The following is an 18,203-nucleotide window of genomic DNA, read 5'->3' on the forward strand; positions in this document are numbered from 1 at the left end:
AGGGGGCATTGTTTTTCAATTGGTATAGAATTTTAGTTTTGCAAGATGAAAAAGTTCTAGAAATCTGTTTTGAAACAATGTGAATATACTTAACACTACTGACTGTATACTTAAAAATGATTAAGATGGTAAATTTTATGTTATGTGTTCTTTATCACAGTAAAAAAAAAAAAAAAAGTATGGGCCCCATGGAGGAGAATATGGTAATATTCAGCATAATAAAATAATTTATATTTAAACTCTAATCCAGCAATTCCACTTCAAGGAACCTATTCCAAAGGTACAATGGCAAAAACATGTGAAATGACTTCTTCACAAGCCTTTTCACTATAACATTATTTATAATTACAAAAGGCTAGGGAAAAAACTAACAGTCACTCAATAGGGGATTGGTTGAACGTAAAATGATTCACTTATGTAACGGAGTACTAGTCCAGGAATTAGAGATATATTGACACAGAGTGATTTTCAGGATATATTGTTAAGTGAAAAAAAATAAGATGCAGTGACGTGTTTAAAGCATACTACTTTTCTGTAAAAGGAAGGTAAATGTTAAGTATATTAACATATTTGCTTTTATTATTTTAAAAAAAGGAAAAGCCAAAAAGTGATGAAAACGATAGCAGAGATCAATAAATTTTTTTCAGTAAAGGGCCAAATAATAAATATTTCAGTCTTTATAAGCTATATAATCTCTGTCATGGCTACTCAGCTCTGCCATTTTAAAATAAAAGAAGACATAGACAATACATAAACAAAAGAGTATGTGTTCCAACAAAAATTTACTTACAAAAAGAGATGGGTGGCCAAATTTGGCCTGCAGACTATTGCTTGCCAACCTTTGCCCAAAAGAAAGGAGAAAACAGGATGGAGGGGATAAGGATAAAAGTCAGACTTCTAAGAATATATCTTGTGATATAGTTTTCATTTTGGAACAAAAATCATTGTTTTACATACAAGAAAAAAACTCCTAGGGCTTCCCTGGTGGCGCAGTGGTTGAGAGTCCGCCTGTCGATGCAGGGGATGCAGGTTCGTGCCCCAGTCCGGGAAGATCCCACATGCCGCGGAAGATCCCACATGCCTGTGAGCCATGGCCGCTGAGCCTGCGCATCCGGAGCCTGTGCTCCGCAACGGAAGAGGCCACAACAGCGAGAGGCCTGCGTACCACAAAAAAAAAAAAAAAAAAAAAACCAAAACAAAACAAAACAAAAAACTCCTATACTCCAAATTCAGGAAAGGACCATAGCAACAAAGTAATCATCAGAACTAGCTTCAAACTCATCCCAGTCTAACAATGACAGCTTCATATTAGCGACCACACTTCAGAAAGTCAACCAGTCAGTAACAGCCACAGTCCATAGCCACATCTGTTTATCAAAAATTCAACCACTTCCTAAACACTCCCACTTCACCAATCCCTGAACTCTAAGCTTCACAACTCTCCCCTGAATGGAGACCAATAAATTTAGCGTTTTGTTGACACTGAGTGGTGACCTCTTCCTTCAAGACAATTAAAAGACAAAATAAATTTTAAAAAAGATACTAAAAATGAAAGGAGTACAATCTCTAAAAATCTAAAATAAACTGAAACCAAGAACCCACTGCATACCAAGTATGTGACATTATCACACAGAAAATAATTCAAGTGGCTTTAAAATACAGTATTTTGATTGTATACCCCTAGTGGGATATAGCTTAAGGAATAAAAGAACAACAAAGAAATCTTAAAACTTCATTTAGTAGTTTTGTCATTAGAAATAATATCAATTCTGTTATTTAAAAACTATTATAGGTATACTGCAAGACACAGCAAATAAGTGATTATATTAAATCACTAAGAGTCAACATTTTCAGTATAAAGAGATACAAATATAAAAGTCAAAGAGGTCAAGTAAAAATCCTGAAATCTGACATTGAAGAAAACATGAAAAAAATATGATCTTTATTTAAACACGTATTTCACAAGCCTAACCATCGAGAAGTCCTAGAAGCAATGCAGCCCAATAGATTAAGAATCTCTAGTATCCAAACTGAAAGTTCCAAATACCATTTCCCTCAAAAAAAGAACAAAAGCTCCTTGGAAAAATGGCTATTTCTAAAACTGGGGCAGGAAATATAAAAGATGAGCCTAGAATCTTGCTGTGCTTGAAAGCAGGGAATATACCAAAGACTTGGGACAGATCCAGGGTTTATGGGGCCTGGAATTTATATTAAGTGAGGCCTCTATCTTAAAAATCTTACTTTTGCAAATTTTACATATGACCAATTACTAAAACTTTGCTCCCAAAGCTTTGAAAGAAGCCAATGGAAATAAAGAACCCTGAAGTTTAAGCTTCATTATCCTCATGGTGAATCCAACTTTGTTCAAGATAATGGAGTCAAGTCAAAAGGACACAGGAGCTAAGTGGAACGGGCTCACAATGGTTTGAAGTGAGAAAATTGACATCTAAAGAATAATGAGAGAGTTCCCAGGTGGTCTAGTGGTTAGGATTCGGCACTTTCACTGCCGTGGCCCAGGTTCAATCCCTGGTCAGGGAACTGAGATCTGGTAAGCCATGAGTCATGGCCAAAATTAAAAATAAATAAATAAGGAAATTAAAATAAAAGGATAATGACTGCAATAACTGAAACACATGAAATATATAATAACCCATAAATTCATAATGATATTCAAAAACAATTCAGTAGACACTACAAACAATTGCTAGTGTACTAATTCATTATTCTGAATATAAATAAAAGGAAAATAAATCAAGCATTTACCCTGCCTTTCCTGTAGTATTAACTGTATTTCAAAGAAACCAAATAGTTGATAGTCACAGAATTAAAAATTCACCATTCTGCAACACCTAATGAAATAATGTAGGCAGTGGTTATGAATGGCTGCCAAAACTCTTAGGTGAAAGGTTGGTTGATTTAGAACTTAATAATGAATGAATGAAACCGGTAATACTTACACTTACAGATTACATTTAGCATCACTAAAAGATATGACATTGAACAGCATACCACTAACTTTGAGAACTGAACTAAGGCTTAGACTCACTGTCCAGGTGCCAGACTTACCACCACTGGTATACATCTGGGACAGATCTGAGTATTATTTCAAAGGCTTTAAAAACCGAACTAATATTAAAAACAAAATACCTGGAAGGCTACTTAGAATGTGCAACCTCAACACAACTAGGTGGTCAAATTTTTAAAATATCAACATTCTCTGCAGAATTTAAATAAGACTCAAGTCTCATAATTTTTTAAATAACAAGGACACAATCCAAAACTACCAAATATACAAAGAACCAGGAAAATCTCAACTTACATGTGAAAGGACAAATCAGCAGATGTAAATGCCAAGATGACAGAGATCCGGGACTTATCAAAGACATTAAAGCAGCTACTATAAAAATGCTCCAAGAAGTGAAGGAATAAATAGAAAGATATATAAAGTCCTAGAAATGAACAGAAAGATAAAGTCTCAGTAAAGATATAGAAGACATAAACAACAATTTTAGAAGGGAAAAATACAATAACAGAAAATTTTAAATGTTACTAGAGTCAACAGAAGAATGGAAGTGTCAGAAGAGTCAGTAAACTTGAAGATAAATATACAGAAATTAAAAAAACAGAAAATAGTTTTATAAATGAACACAGACCCCAGGGACCAGCAGGACAATATCAAAAATTCTAACATTCAACTCATCACAGTCATGTCAAGAGAGGAAAAAGTGTAGGGCAGGAAAAATATTTTTAAAATAATGGCTAAAACATCTCAAGTTTTGCAAAAGACATAAAACAATTGATTGAAGAACCTTAATTAACAGGACATGCACAAAAAAAATCCATTCACAAACACATCATAACCAAACTGTTGAAAATTAAACACAAAGAAAAACTCTTAAAAACAGCCAGAGAAAAATGATACATTACTTACTGGGGACAATAATTCAATTGACTGTGACTTTCTCATTATAAACCATGGAGGTCAGCAAGAAACAGAAAAATATTTTTAAAGTACTGAAAGTAAAGCACTGTCAACCAGAATTCTGTACCCAGAGAAAACATCCTTGAGGGATAAGGACAATCTCAGAGAAAAGAAAATTATGTATTGTAAGCAGAGCTGCTGTATGGTAAATTACCAAAGAAATTTCTTCTGAGAAAAAGGAAATTATAACAGAGGGAAACTTGGAATAACAGGAATGAATGAAGAACAACAGAAATCTAGGTAAACATAATAGACTAACCTCCTCTTGACTTTTTCAAAATACGCTTGCAAGTTAAGAGCAAAAATTATAACACTATCTGAAAGGATTTCCAATGTATATAGATATAACTCATAAGATAACTACAAAAAAAAGCTAGAATGGTAAAGAGACCTATATGATGGTTATTAGGCTTTTGCATTCTACCTGAAGTGGTGATATAATAATTCTAGTAGACTGTGAAAAATTAAGTAGGTATATTGTAAACACTAGAGCAACCATTCAAAAAAAACTATACAGGGACTTCTCTGGTGGTCCAATGGTTAAGACTCCGCACTCCCAATGCAGGGGGCCCAGGTTCAATCCCTCGTCAGGGAACTAGATCTCACATGCCCCAACTAAAGATCCCGCTTGCCACAACGAAGAACCAGCATGACACAATGAAGATCCTACGGCTGCAACTAAGACCGAACACAGCCAAATAAATAAATAATTCTTTAAAAAACTATACAAAAAAGATATAATAAAAAGCAAAAAACAGGAAATAAAGTGGAATACCAAGACATGTTAAGATAATACAAAAGAAGCTAAGAAAGGAGAAACAGGAGAACAAAAACAGAGCGCATCAACATAAAACAAATAATAAAATGGTTGGCCTAAATCCAAATATATCTGTAATCACTTTAAATATAAATGGCCTAAACACACCACTGAAAGAGAGAGATCATGAAGATGAGTTATGCTTTCTATAAGAAACTCACTTCAAAAATAATGGGATACGTAGGTTAAAAACAAAGGTATGCTCACTTCTGCTCCAGTTCTCTTTATCCTCCTAAACAGTTCAATCCTAACACATAAGCATGCATCACCAAAATGTTGGTGACATTTTTGTAGCCTGGCAGAATAGATTAATTTACAGATATTTCACTTCAAAGCATACTGAATGTGACTTCATATTAAGGCAGCATTAGGTACAACATGGTAATACATCATTAACTTTATTTTTTAAATATTTTTAAAACATCTTTATTGGAGTGTAATTGCTTTACAATGGTGTGTTAGTTTCTGCTTTATAACAAAGTGAATCAGCTATACATATACATATATCCCCATATCTCCTCCTTCTTGTGTCTCCCTCCCACCCTCCCTATCCCACGCCTCTAGGTGGTTACAAAGCACCAAGCTTATCTCCCTGTGCTACGCGGCTGCTTCCCACTACCTATCTATTTTACATTTGGTAGTGTATATATGTCCATGCCACTCTCTCACTTCACCCCAGCTTACCCTTCCAACTCCCTGTGTCCTCAAGTCCATTCGCTACATCTGTGTCTTTATTCCTTTCCTGCCCCTAGGTTCTTCAGAACCCTTCTTTTTTTTTTTTTTTAGGTACCATATATATGTATTAGCACGTAGTATTTGTTTTTCTTTCTGATTCACTTCACTCTGTATGACAGACACTAGGTTCATCCACCTCACTACAAATAACTCAATTTTGTTTCTTTATATACATCATTAACTTTAAACTCTTATTAAAAAGTAATTTACCAGTTTCCAGAATTTCCAGTACAGGACCTCCTGAACAGAGAGCCGTTGTTCAAATATAATTCAGTGTGAGTGACAAAGTAGAATTTAGAAGTAAGGATGTCTATTTCATATTCAACTGTTTATTAAATCTTTAAATTCTTGCCTGTCAGTCTACATTGCTTTTTATTATTATACTTCAGTTTCTTTGAGAACTTCTGAGTTTCATGTGTTTTGCTTTTATTATATAAATATCATTATAAATAAACTTATTCATGAATTTAAAAAGCAAAGGAATAGGAAAAGATATACCACATAAAGCTGGAGTACCTATACAAATCTTCCTCGATTTCTGATGGATGGGGTTACACCTCATCATTAAGTTGAAAATATCTAAGCTGAAAATGCATTTAAAACACCTGATGTACCACTGGAACCAAGATGGCGGAGTAGAAGAACATGCTCTCACTCCCTCTTGTGAGAACATCAGAATCACAACTAGCTGCTGGACAATCATCGACAGGAAGACACTGGAACTAACCAAAAAGATACCCCACATCCAAAGACAAAGGAGAAGCCACAATGAGACGGTAGGAGGGGCACAATCACACCGAAATCAAATCCCATAACTGCTGGGTGAGTGACTCACAGACTGGAAAACACTTATACCACAGAAGTCCACCCACTGGAGTGAAGGTTCTGAGCCCCACGTCAGGCTTCCCAACCTGGGGGTCTGGCAATGGGAGAAGGAATTCCTAGAGAATCAGACTTTGAAGGATAGTGGGATTTGATTGCAGGACTTCGACAGGACTAGGGGAAACAGACTTCAGTCTTGGAGGGCACCCACAAAGTAGTGTGTGCACTGGGACCCAGGGGAAGGAGCAGTGACCCCATAGGAGACCGAACCAGACCTACCTGCTAGTGTTGGGGGGTCTCCTGCAGAGGCGGGGGGTGGCTGTGGCTCACCATGGGGACAAGAACACTGGCAGCAAAGTTCTAGTAAGTACTCCTTGGCGTGAGCCCTACCAGAGTCTGCCATTAGCCCCACCAAAGAGCCCAGGTAGGCTCCAGTGTTGGGTTGCCTCAGGGCAAACAACCAAGAGGGAGGGAACCCAGCCCCACCCAACAACAGTCAAGCAGATTAAAGTTTTACTAAGCTCTGCCCACCAGAGCAACACCCAGCTCTACCAACCACCAGTCCCTCCCATCAGGAAACCTGCACAAGCCTCTTAGATAGCCTCATCCACCAGAGGGCAGACAGAAGAAGCAAGAAGAATACAATCCTGCAGCCTGTGGAACAAAAACCACATTCACAGAAAGATACACAAGATGAAAAGGCAGAGGGCTATGTACCAGATGAAGGAACAAGATAAAACCCCAGAAAAACAACTAAATGAAGTGGAGATAGGCAACCTTCCAGAAAAAGAATTCAGAATAATGATAGTGAAGAGGATCCAGGACCTTGGAAAAAGAATGGAGGCAAAGATCAAGAAGATGCAAGAAATGTTTAACAAAGACCTGGAAGAATTAAAGAACAAACAAACAGAGATGAACAAATACAATAACTGAAATGAAAACTACACTAGAAGAAATCAATAGCAGAATAACTGAGGCAGAAGAACGGATAAGAGACCTGGAACACAGAGTGGTGGAATTCACTGCTGCAGAACAGAATAAAGAAAAAAGAATGAAAAGAAATGAAGACAGCCTAAGAGACCTCTGGGACAACATTAAATGCAACAACATTCGAATTAGAGGGGTCCCAGAAGGAGAAGAGAGAGAGAAAGGACCAGAGAAAATATTTGAAGAGATTATAGTCGAAAATGTCCCTAACATGGGAAAGGAAATAGCCACCCAAGTCCAGGAAGAGCAGCGAGTCCCATACAGGATAAACCCAAGGAGAAACACGCCAAGACACATAGTAATCAAATTGGCAAAAATTAAAGACAAAGAAAAATTATTGAAAGCAGCAAGGGAAAAAACAACAAATAACATACAAGGGAACTCCCATAAGGTTAACAGCTGATTTCTCAGCAGAAACTCTACAAGCCAGAAGGGAATGGCATGATATACTTAAAGTGATGAAAGGGAAGAAGCTACAACCAAGATTACTCTACCTGACTCAAAAAAGATGTTAAAAAAAAAAAGAAAAAGAAAAAGATTACTTTACCCGGCAAGGATCTCATTCAGATTCAATGGAGAAATCAAAAGCTTTACAGACAAGCAAAAGCTAAGAGAATTAAGAACCACCAAACCAGCTCTACAACAAATGCTAAAGGAACTTCTCTAAGTGAGAAACACAAGAGAAGAAAACGACCTACAAAAACAAACCCAAAACAATTACGAAAATGTTCACAGGAACATACATATCAATAATTACCTTACATGTGAATGGATTAAATGCTCCAACCAATAGACACAGGCTTGCTGAATGGATACAAAAACAAGACCCATATATATGCTGTCTACAAGAGACCCACTTCAGACCTAGGGACACATACAGACTGAAAGTGAGGGGATGGAAAAAGATATTCCATGCAAGTGGAAATCAAAAGAAAGCTGGAGGAGCAATACTCGTATCAGATAAAATAGACTTTAAAATAAAGAATGTTACAAGAGACAACGAAGGACACTACATAATGATCAAGGGATCTATCTATATATATATAAATATATATGCACCCAACATAGGAGCACCTGAATACATAAGGCAACTGCTAACAGCTCTAAAAGAGGAAATCGACAGTAACACAATAATAGCGGGGGACTCTTAACACCTCACTTACACAAAGGACAGACCATCCAAAATGAAAATAAATAAGGAAACAGAAGCTTTAAATGACACAACAGACCGGATAGATTTAATTGATATTTATAGGACATTCCATCCAAAAACAGCAGATTACACTTTCTTCTCAAGTGCGCACGGAACATTCTCCAGGATAGATCACATCTTGGGGCACAAATCAAGCCTCAGTAAATTTAAGAAAATTGAAATCATATCAAGCATCTTTTCTGACCACAACGCTATGAGATTAGAAATGAATTACAGAGGAAACAAACGTAAAAAACACAAACACATGGAGGCTAAACACTACGTTACTAAATAACCAAGAGATCATTGAATAAATCAAAGAGGAAATCAAAAACTACCTAGAGACAAATGACAACAGACACCGCAGAAACACAAAGCATCCTAAGAGACTACTACAAGCAACTCTATGCCAATAAAATGGACAACCTGGAAGAAATGGACAAATTCTTAGAAAGGTATAACCTTCCAAGACTGAACCAGGAAGAAATAGAAAATATGAACAGACCAATCACAAGTAATTAAATTGAAACTGTGATTAAAAATCTTCCAACAAACAAAAGTCCAGGGCCCTGGTGGCGCAGTGGTTGAGAGTCCGCCTGCCGATGCAGGGGACACGGGTTCGTGCCCCGGTCCGGGAAGATCCCACGTGCCACGGAGCGGCTGGGCCCGTGAGCCATGGCCGCTGAGCCTGCGCGTCCGGAGCCTGTGCTCCGCAACGGCAGAGGCCACAGAAGTGAGAGGTCCGCGTACCGCAAAAAAAAAAAAAATCAATTCATAAAATTCATCAGATTAACAGTCTAAAAAAGAAAACTACATGACCTATCATTTGATGCAGGAGAAGCACTTGACAAAATTCAACAGTCATTCATGATATAAACTCTCAGCAAACTAAGAGTAGAAGGGCATTTTCTCAACCTGATAAAGGGCATATAAAAATCAAAAAAAGCTGCTCAAACTGATCAACAGATTTAACAACATTCCAAATGAAATTCAAGCAAAAGGCGTTAAATAGACAAGCTGATTCTAAAATTTATGTGAAAAGGCAAAGGAACCAAAATACCTAAAACAGTTTTGAAAAATAGTAACAAAGTTGGAGGAATCACACTACCTGATTTTAAGACTTACTACTATATAGTGACAGTAATCAAGCCCTTGTGCTATTGGCAAAGGCTTATTAGTCATACTACAGGTAAATGAAATAGAGTCCATAAATAGATCCACACAAATATGGCCAATTAAATTTTTAGCTTTTTAAAAATGTAAATATAATCCACATACCATCATTTTAAAGTATACAATTCAGTGGTTTGTAGTATATTCACAAGGCTGTGTATTCACCACCATTATCCAATTCCAGAACTTTTTCACCATCCAAAAAAGAAACCCCATACTTATTAGCTGTCACTCTCTATTCCCTCCTTTCCCTGGTCCCTGGCAACCACTAGTCTATTTTCTGTCTCTATAGCTTTGCCTATTCTAGGCCAAGTGATATTTGACAAAGACGCAAAGGCCATTCAACACAGAAGAGACAATTTCCAACAAAGTGCTGGAACAACCGTACATCTGTATGTAAAAAAATGAACCTCAATCTAAACCTCAAACCTTATATACAAAACTTAACTCACAATGCATCACAGATCTAAATGTAGAATACAAAACATTTAGAAATAAACTGGTAAGCAAATCTTTCTGCAAAGGATTTTGGACATGATACTTAAAGCACATTTTATAAAAGAAAAAAAAAACTGATAAACTGAACTTTACCAAAATTGAAAACTTTTACTCTGTGAAAGACACTGTTAAGAAAATGAAAAGACAAGCTACATACTGGAAGAAAATGTTTGCAAATCATAATATCCAACCAAGGGCTTGTATCAAAATATATAGAGAACACTTAAATTTCAACTGTAAGAAAACAAATGACCCAATTTGAAACTGGGCAAAAGACAGACACTTCACGAAAGAGGTTATACTGATTGCAAATAAATACATGAAAAGATGTTTGACATCACTTGCCGGTCTCCAAAAGTTACATAGTGTATGATTATATTTATATGACATTCTCAAAAGGATAAAACTAGAGTAACAGAGAATAGATGAGTTGTTGCGAAGAGTTAGAGGTGGGATGAAGGTATGATTATAAAGGGATAGTATGAAGGAGTTTTGGGGGACTGTAGAGCTATTATGAATACTTATGAATACTATTATGAACTATTACGATTATTATTATGATTATAGTGAAGGTTACATGAATCTACACACATGCTAGAACTCATAGAACTGTAGAACCCAAAAAAGTCATTTACCATGTTAATTTTTTTAATAAATAAAATTAATTTATAAAAAGAAAATCCACAATTATCTGAGAAGGTGGTAAAATATTCCTCCCTTTTCCAATAGTGTATCTGAATAAGGCCATATTCTCTTCATATGCTTCAACCAAAGCAATATATTGCAACAAACTGAACACAGAAGTATGAGAATCCGGCTGTCTTCTATGGGGTCAGACGTTAAAGAGACTTGAAAAAATGTAAAACAATGCCACTCATTTCACCACCTGTTTTTCTGTTTTGGAAAATAGTATTATTTATTTATTTATGGCTGCATCGGGTCTTCGTTGCTGCGCGCAGGCCTTCTCTAGTTGTGGTGAGCAGGGGCTACTCTTCGTTGTAGTGCGCGGGCTTCTCATTGCGGTGGCTTCTCTTGTTGTGGAACACGGGCTCTAGGTGCACAGGCTTCAGTAGTTGTGGCACATGGGCTCAGTAGTTGTGGCTCATGGGCTCTAGAGCACAGGCTCAGTAGTTGTAAAGCGCATGGGCTTAGCTGCATGTGGGATCTTCCCGGACCAGGGCTCGAACCCATGCCCCCTGCACTGGCAGGTGGATTCTTAACCACTGTGCCACTAGGGAAGCCCAGCTTTATTATTTTAAAATAAATAAACTTAAAATATGTTTTAATTTTAATACAGGAAATACCATTAGCTATAAATCCATGATAAAACAAATAAACAACTCTTTAGGGTCCTCAATAAATTTTAAGATTGATAAGAGGTCCTGAGACCAGAGAGTTTGAGAATGGCTAAATTATGTTATACAAATCTATATTTGAATCAATCTATTAATAATCTTGATTTATTATATACAAAGTTATTTGGGTAAATTTTAAAATATTCTACAATCTGAACTTTTACCAATCATTCTTTCAATAAACAAACATTTGATGAGTACCCTGCCAAAAACTGTGGGAATACTAAGATAAATAAATCATGGTCCCTAGCCTTTAGGACAATAGGTACTCCAGGAGAGATTTCTCATAGGTAATGCTATTGGTAGAATATTCACTTGAACCTAAATGCAATAAGAGAAGAGTTGTGCAACTGGTTTGGAATTGAATTAGGTTAGAAAACTAATCAAAGAAAAACACAATACAATTATTACTTCCAGGAAAAAAAACCAGTGTAGAAAAGTTACTCATACTATATACCTACATCTATACCTATACAGATATAAATTTCATGACTTAGATGTCAAAAGCATTTACAGAGTCATAATAACTTAAATTCTGAATACTGCCCTAACCAAAATTAAACTATAATATTAATGGAAAATCGGAGGACCTAGCTGAGATAGGCTGTGAAAAGCTAAATCCTCACCTTCCATAGTGGAAAGCCAATAAATAATGACTAAAATTTAAAAATTAATCAGCAGCAATACAAGCATGTTCATTTGAGATATGGAGGTAAATACCAAAAGAATCAGCAAAAAGGGCAGAGTGAGGAGGCCAGGAGACTCTTCTTTTCTATAAAGAAGTGTACAGAATCATTCAACTTTTTAAATTATGTGCATATTTAACTGATTAAAAATGAAAATTAAATTTAAAATGCAACTTGTAGAAGAACATTTAAACATGAAAAAAATTCTTTATATTTTAAGTGACTTATAAAACAATATATATGATCTCATTTCTATTTTTTTAAAAAGTATACATATAGGGGCTTCCCTGGTGGTGCAGCAGTTAAGAATCCACCTGCCAATGTAGGGGACACGGGTTCGAGCCCTGGTCTGGGAAGATCCCACACGCCGCGGAGCAACTAAGCCCGTGCGCCACAACTACTGAGCCAGAGCTCTAGAGCTGGCAAACCACAACTACTGAACCCACATGCCACAACTACTGAAGCCTGAGCGCCTAGAGCCCGTGCTCCGCAACAAGAGAAGCCACGACAATAAGAAGCCCACGCACCGCAACAAGGAGTAACCCCCGCTCACCGCAACTAGAGAAAGCAGGTGCACAGCAACGAAGACCCAACACAGCCAAAAATAAATTAATTTTTTTAAAAAAAAGCCTGAACTCATATTTACCAACTATGAACTATGGTTATTCCTATATAGTATGATTATTTTCTTGGGATAGACTCCTCTTCTGTAAATTTACTATAGTAAACATGTATTTTTACAATAAGTAGAAAAACACTATTTTTAAAAGTTATAATTTTTAAGCCTCACATATATGGTCAAAAAATTTTTAGAGAAGGGTGCCAAAACCATTCAACGGGGAAAGATCAATCTTTTCAACAAATGGCACTGGATAAACTGGATATCCACATGCTAAAGAATAAAGCTGGACCCTTACTTTATACCGTATATAAAAATTTACTGAAACTGGATCAAAGAACTAAATGTAAGATCCAAAACTATAAAACTCTTAGAACAATACATAGGGGAAAAGCTTCATGACATTGGATTTGGCAATGATTTCTTGGATATGACACCAAAAGAAAAGAAAAAAACAGATAAAGTGACTTCATCAAAATTAAAAACAAATAATTTTGATGAAGTGTCCATCAAAAGAGTAAAAAGGCAACCTATGGAATGGGAGAACATATCTGCAAATAATATATCTGATAAGGGGTTAACATTTAGAATATATAAAGAAATCCTACAACTCAACAACAAAATAACAAACCACCCAATTTTAAAAATGGGCAAAAAACCTGAATAGACATTTCTCCAAAGAAAATATACGAAGGATCATAAGAATGGAAAGATGCTCAACATCATTAATTAACTAGGAAAATACAAATCAAACCACTTTACAACCCATTTAGAATAACTATCAAAAAACATGAAAATAAGTGTTGGCAAAATTGTGGAGAAAGTGGAACCCATGTGCATTGCTGATGGAAATGAGGAATGAGGAAATGTGAAATGGTGCAGCCACTGTAGAAAACAGTACTGGAGGTTCCTCAAAAAAATTAAACATAGAATTATGATATAATTATGCAATTCCACCTTTGAGTATATACTCCAAAAAATTCAAAGGAGGGACTCAAAAAGATATTTTGTACACCAGTGTTCATGGCTGAATTATTCATTAGAGCCAAGAGGCAGAAGCACTCAAGTGTCCATCCCAAATGACAGATGAATGGATAAACAAAAATGTAGCACATATATACAAAGGAATATTATTCAATTTTAAAAAGGAAGGAAATTCTTACACATGGTACAACATGAATGAACCTTGAAGACCTTATGTTAAGTGAAAAAAGCCAATCTCAAAAGGTCAAATATATGATTCCATTTATAATAGGTAGCTAGATTAGTCAAATTCATAGAGACAGAAGGTAGTTTCTGTCTAGTGGTTGCCAGGGGCTGCAAGGAGGAGGTAATAGGGATTTAGTGTGGGTACAAAGTTTCATTTTTGGGAAGATGAAAAAGTTCTGGAGATGAATTGTGGTGATGGTTGCAGAACAATGTTAATATACTTAATGCCACTGAGTTGTACACTTAAAAATAGTTAAAATGGAAAATCTAATGTATATTTTACCATGAAAAAAGTTTCTAACACTACTAGGTATCCCTCAGAAATATAATTACCAAATAATTTTCACCATATCTCACTTTAAATTACCAGTAGAAAGATCATGAAACAAAGTAGTATCCTGGATAGAGTCCTTCAAGATACTAATATAAAGCTAAAAATACACCTGTTCCAATTAGAAATTGAACCCTAAGGGAAAAGCCCAGAATCCTGTAAGCTACTGAGGTGTACTAGATTGCTTCTAAAATGGCTCCCAATAATCCCTATCTCATGTTATTGATCCCTTCCCCTTTAGTGTGGGTGGATCCAGTCACTTGACTCTAATGAACAGAATACAGCAAAAGTGACAGGATATCACTTCCCAGATATAAAAGATTGTGACATCTACCTTGCTCATTGTCTCTCTCTGGCTCTTCCTACTTGCTTGCTCTGATGAGGAAAGCTGCCATGTTGCCCCAAGGAAAGACCCATGTGCTAGGACAACCTCTGCTAGCATATGATTCCACTTACAAAAGGTACCAACAGCCCTCAGTCCAACCACCCACAAGGAATGGAATCATGCCAACAACCACTGGAGTAAGCTTGGAAACAGATCCTTCCTCAGTTGTGCCTCTTGATGACACAGCCTACCTTAATTGCAGTCTCTGACTCATCTTGAAACAGAGTACCCAGATGGCTGAGTCACACACAAAATCCTGACCCACAGATTCTGTGAAATAATGCTGTTGTTTTAAAACAGTAAGTTAGGGGTAATTTGTTATGCAGCCATAGATAACTAACACACCAGGCTTCACTGGTGTAAGACAATAGTTTCTCAAAGTTGTACACGAACCACAGGTTCTTTTTGATTCCACATCAAAAATTATATCTGAAAAAATTAATGTAATCTGGCTGCAGTATCAATGCTGTCAAATAACTGCTTGGGATTCATTTTTTCAGTAAGCTAATAGCTTTAAAATGATCTTGGTGCAAGAAAATGAGATACTGCAAGAAAGAACTTAAATAATTCCTCTTTGGCAATATCTTCAATGACCTAAAATAGAAAGTAAACAGCATGATAATGAATTCAGACAGTGATGCTAAATCTGGAGGTGTTGCCAAAACAGACCCAAAGATGATCAAAATACAGACAGAACATACTAAATGGAGATTCAACTTGTAAAATACCATGTGGTGAAAAATCATTTGAAACATTTGCTTGGTAGAAAAAGATTGAGAAGAAAAATAGCCAACAAATTAAAAAGTAAATACTGATAATCCCCTAGATTACAAACTAGGGGATGATGAAGACCATATCATAGTCACTATATTCTCTGCCATAATCAAAAATTATGAACTTTGCAGTTAATCAATAGATATTTGGTGAAGTAATTTAATTAACCAGATGAAAATGAGATATCAAACTGTATGTAATTTATAAGTCATACAGGTTCACATATACGCGTATAACAGAAAGATGAGAGGAAAAATGAGAACTAAAAGGAGAATGAAAATAAAAATGATAAGACACAAAGGCAAATGGATAAAAACTGTACTAATATAAGAATTCCAAAAACATAAACCAGACCAAACCATACTTAATGAAGATAACTCCCTACAAGAGTATTGTCTGAGAAATTAATAACACTGCAGTGTGTTTATTGTCTTTTAGCTCCAGGGACCTCACAGAATAGAGATTAAGACCAGACTATCTGGGGAATTCCCTGGCGGCCCAGTGGTTAGGACTCCGTGCTCTCACTGCCAAGGGGCTGGGTTCAATTCCTGGTCAGAGAACAAAGATCCCACAGCTGTGCGGGGAGGGGGAGACCACACTACCTAGATTCAAATCCTGGCTGTAAAACCTAGGACCCACTACTTAACTTCTCTATGCCTCAATTTCCTCAACTATAGAAAAGAGATAACAACTGTGGCTATTTAAGGATTAAAAGTGATAATACATGATATATGTAAAGTGCTTACTCATCACAGTGCCTGCTACACTGACTGTGCCCAATAAATGGTAATCATTACTTACTACGTCATTTTGCATGCTTCTTAGCCAACAGAAGAAGAAACAGTCACATTCACAAACATAATGTTATCCAAAACAGTCCCTGAAGTGCTTGAATGTTGATGAAAGAAAATAATCATGTTTGCACGGAAGACTAGAATTTAAACCTAGTATGCAAGTATTACTTAACAAATTCATATAGAAATGTTTTTGTCAGCAAGAGAAATTATTACTCTACAACTATGATTACAAATTAAATTATAGCATTTGCATTGTTATAATTTTGCTCTTAAAGTTAACAGAAAAATTAGTTGACCAAAAAGGGAATAAAAATAAACCTACTATTTCTAGGTTGGAAAAAGTATAAATTAGTTCCCAAATGTGCTTTCACTTGAAGCAAATTTTGAGTACCCACCTACGTAAAAAAAGGAAGCACTGTCATAGTGAATATAAAAAAAGAAATTATTTAAATATAAAAAGTAAAGACTCTCACACACTGCTAGTAGGAATGTACTTTGGAAAATAGTTCTGTATTATAAAGTAAAGCTGAAAATATGCACATACTGTGACCCAGCAACCCTTTTCCTAGGTATATCCTAAAGACACTCTTCTCTCACGTGCACCAGGAAATATGTACAAGAATTTTCAGTCACACTGTCCATAAATGCCAAAAACTGAAACAACCCAAATGTCCAGCAAGAGAAGAATGGATAAATTATAATATACTCATACAATGAAAAAATGTACTAGCTTCCTACTGCTGACATAACAAATTACCACAAATTTAGCAGCAAAACAACATAAATTTATAGTCTTACAGTTCTGGAGATCAGAAGTCCAGGCTTCCACTGGGGCTAAAATCAAGGTATCAGCAAGGCTATGCTCCTTCTGGAGGCTCTAGAGGAGAATCCTCTTCCTTGCGTTTTCCAACTTCTAGAAGTTGCCTTCATTCTTTGGCTCATGGCGGCATCCTCCACCTTCAAAGCTGGAGTAGTGTAGTTAGCATCTTCAAATCTCTCTGACCTCCGCTTCCATCATCACATCTCCTTACTTCTCTCTGACAAAATATACATGCCTCCCTCTTACAGGACCCTTGTGAGTACACTAAACCCACCTGGAAAATCAAGGATAATCTTCCCAACTCAGAGCTTTAAGTTAATCACACCTGCAAAGTCCATTCTGCCTATAAGGTAACATATTCAGAAGTTTCAGGGATTAGAAAGTGAGTATCTTTGGGGGGACCATTATTCTACCTGCCACAAAAAATATGCTAAGAAAATGAAACTACTGCTACTCTGAACTACATGACTAAATCTCAGGATAGACATTGAAAAAAATCAAGCAAGACAAAAGTATACTTACAACATAAGTCCTTCTATGTAAGGTTCAAAATTAAGCAAAACTAAACTATGTTAAATAGGGATGCAAGTATAGGTAGTAAGTCTATAAAGAAAAAACAAGGACATGATTTTTCATAAAAAGCACAAGAATGAATTCCTTTGGGGGTAAGAAAAGGAGATAAGGAAAGGGCTTCTGAGATGCTGGCAATGTTCTATTTCTTGACCACTTGGCCTTATAATTATTCTTTAAACTGTACAGGGGGCTTCCCTGGTGGCACAGTGGGTAAGAAACCACCTACCAATGCAGGCGACACGGATTCGATCATTGGTCTGGGACAATCCCACACATCACAGAGCAACTAAGCCCGTGCGCCACAACTACTGAGCCTGCGCTCTACAGCCTGTGTACTACAACTACTGAGCCTGCACTCTAGAGCCTGCGAGCCACGTCTACTGAGCCCATGTGCTGCAACAACTGAGCCTGCACTCTAGAACCCGCGAGTCATGTCTACTGAGTCCGT

At 36.4% G+C, this 18,203-nt stretch overlaps 1 protein-coding gene across 4 annotated transcripts in view; it reads right to left on the reverse strand.

Moving 5' to 3' along the window:
- The window catches only part of TTBK2 (tau tubulin kinase 2), a 143,788-nt gene that overhangs the window by 113,618 nt on the left and 11,967 nt on the right, over nt 1–18,203 (reverse strand). For 2 of the 4 annotated variants that reach the window (XM_079915108.1, XM_079915107.1), the window contains exon 1: nt 958–1,399. The exons of 1 other annotated variant lie outside the window; for it this stretch is intronic. The gene's annotated coding sequence lies outside the window, so the exon portion shown is untranslated. Of the gene's footprint in view, nt 1–957; nt 1,400–17,160; nt 17,444–18,203 lie in introns of those variants that run through there. One more of the 4 variants, XM_079915110.1, reaches the window with a different exon arrangement.

Source organism: Stenella coeruleoalba, assembly GCF_951394435.1.
Source record: "Stenella coeruleoalba genome assembly, chromosome: 2".
In the NCBI taxonomy this organism is placed as follows: domain Eukaryota; kingdom Metazoa; phylum Chordata; class Mammalia; order Artiodactyla; family Delphinidae; genus Stenella; species Stenella coeruleoalba.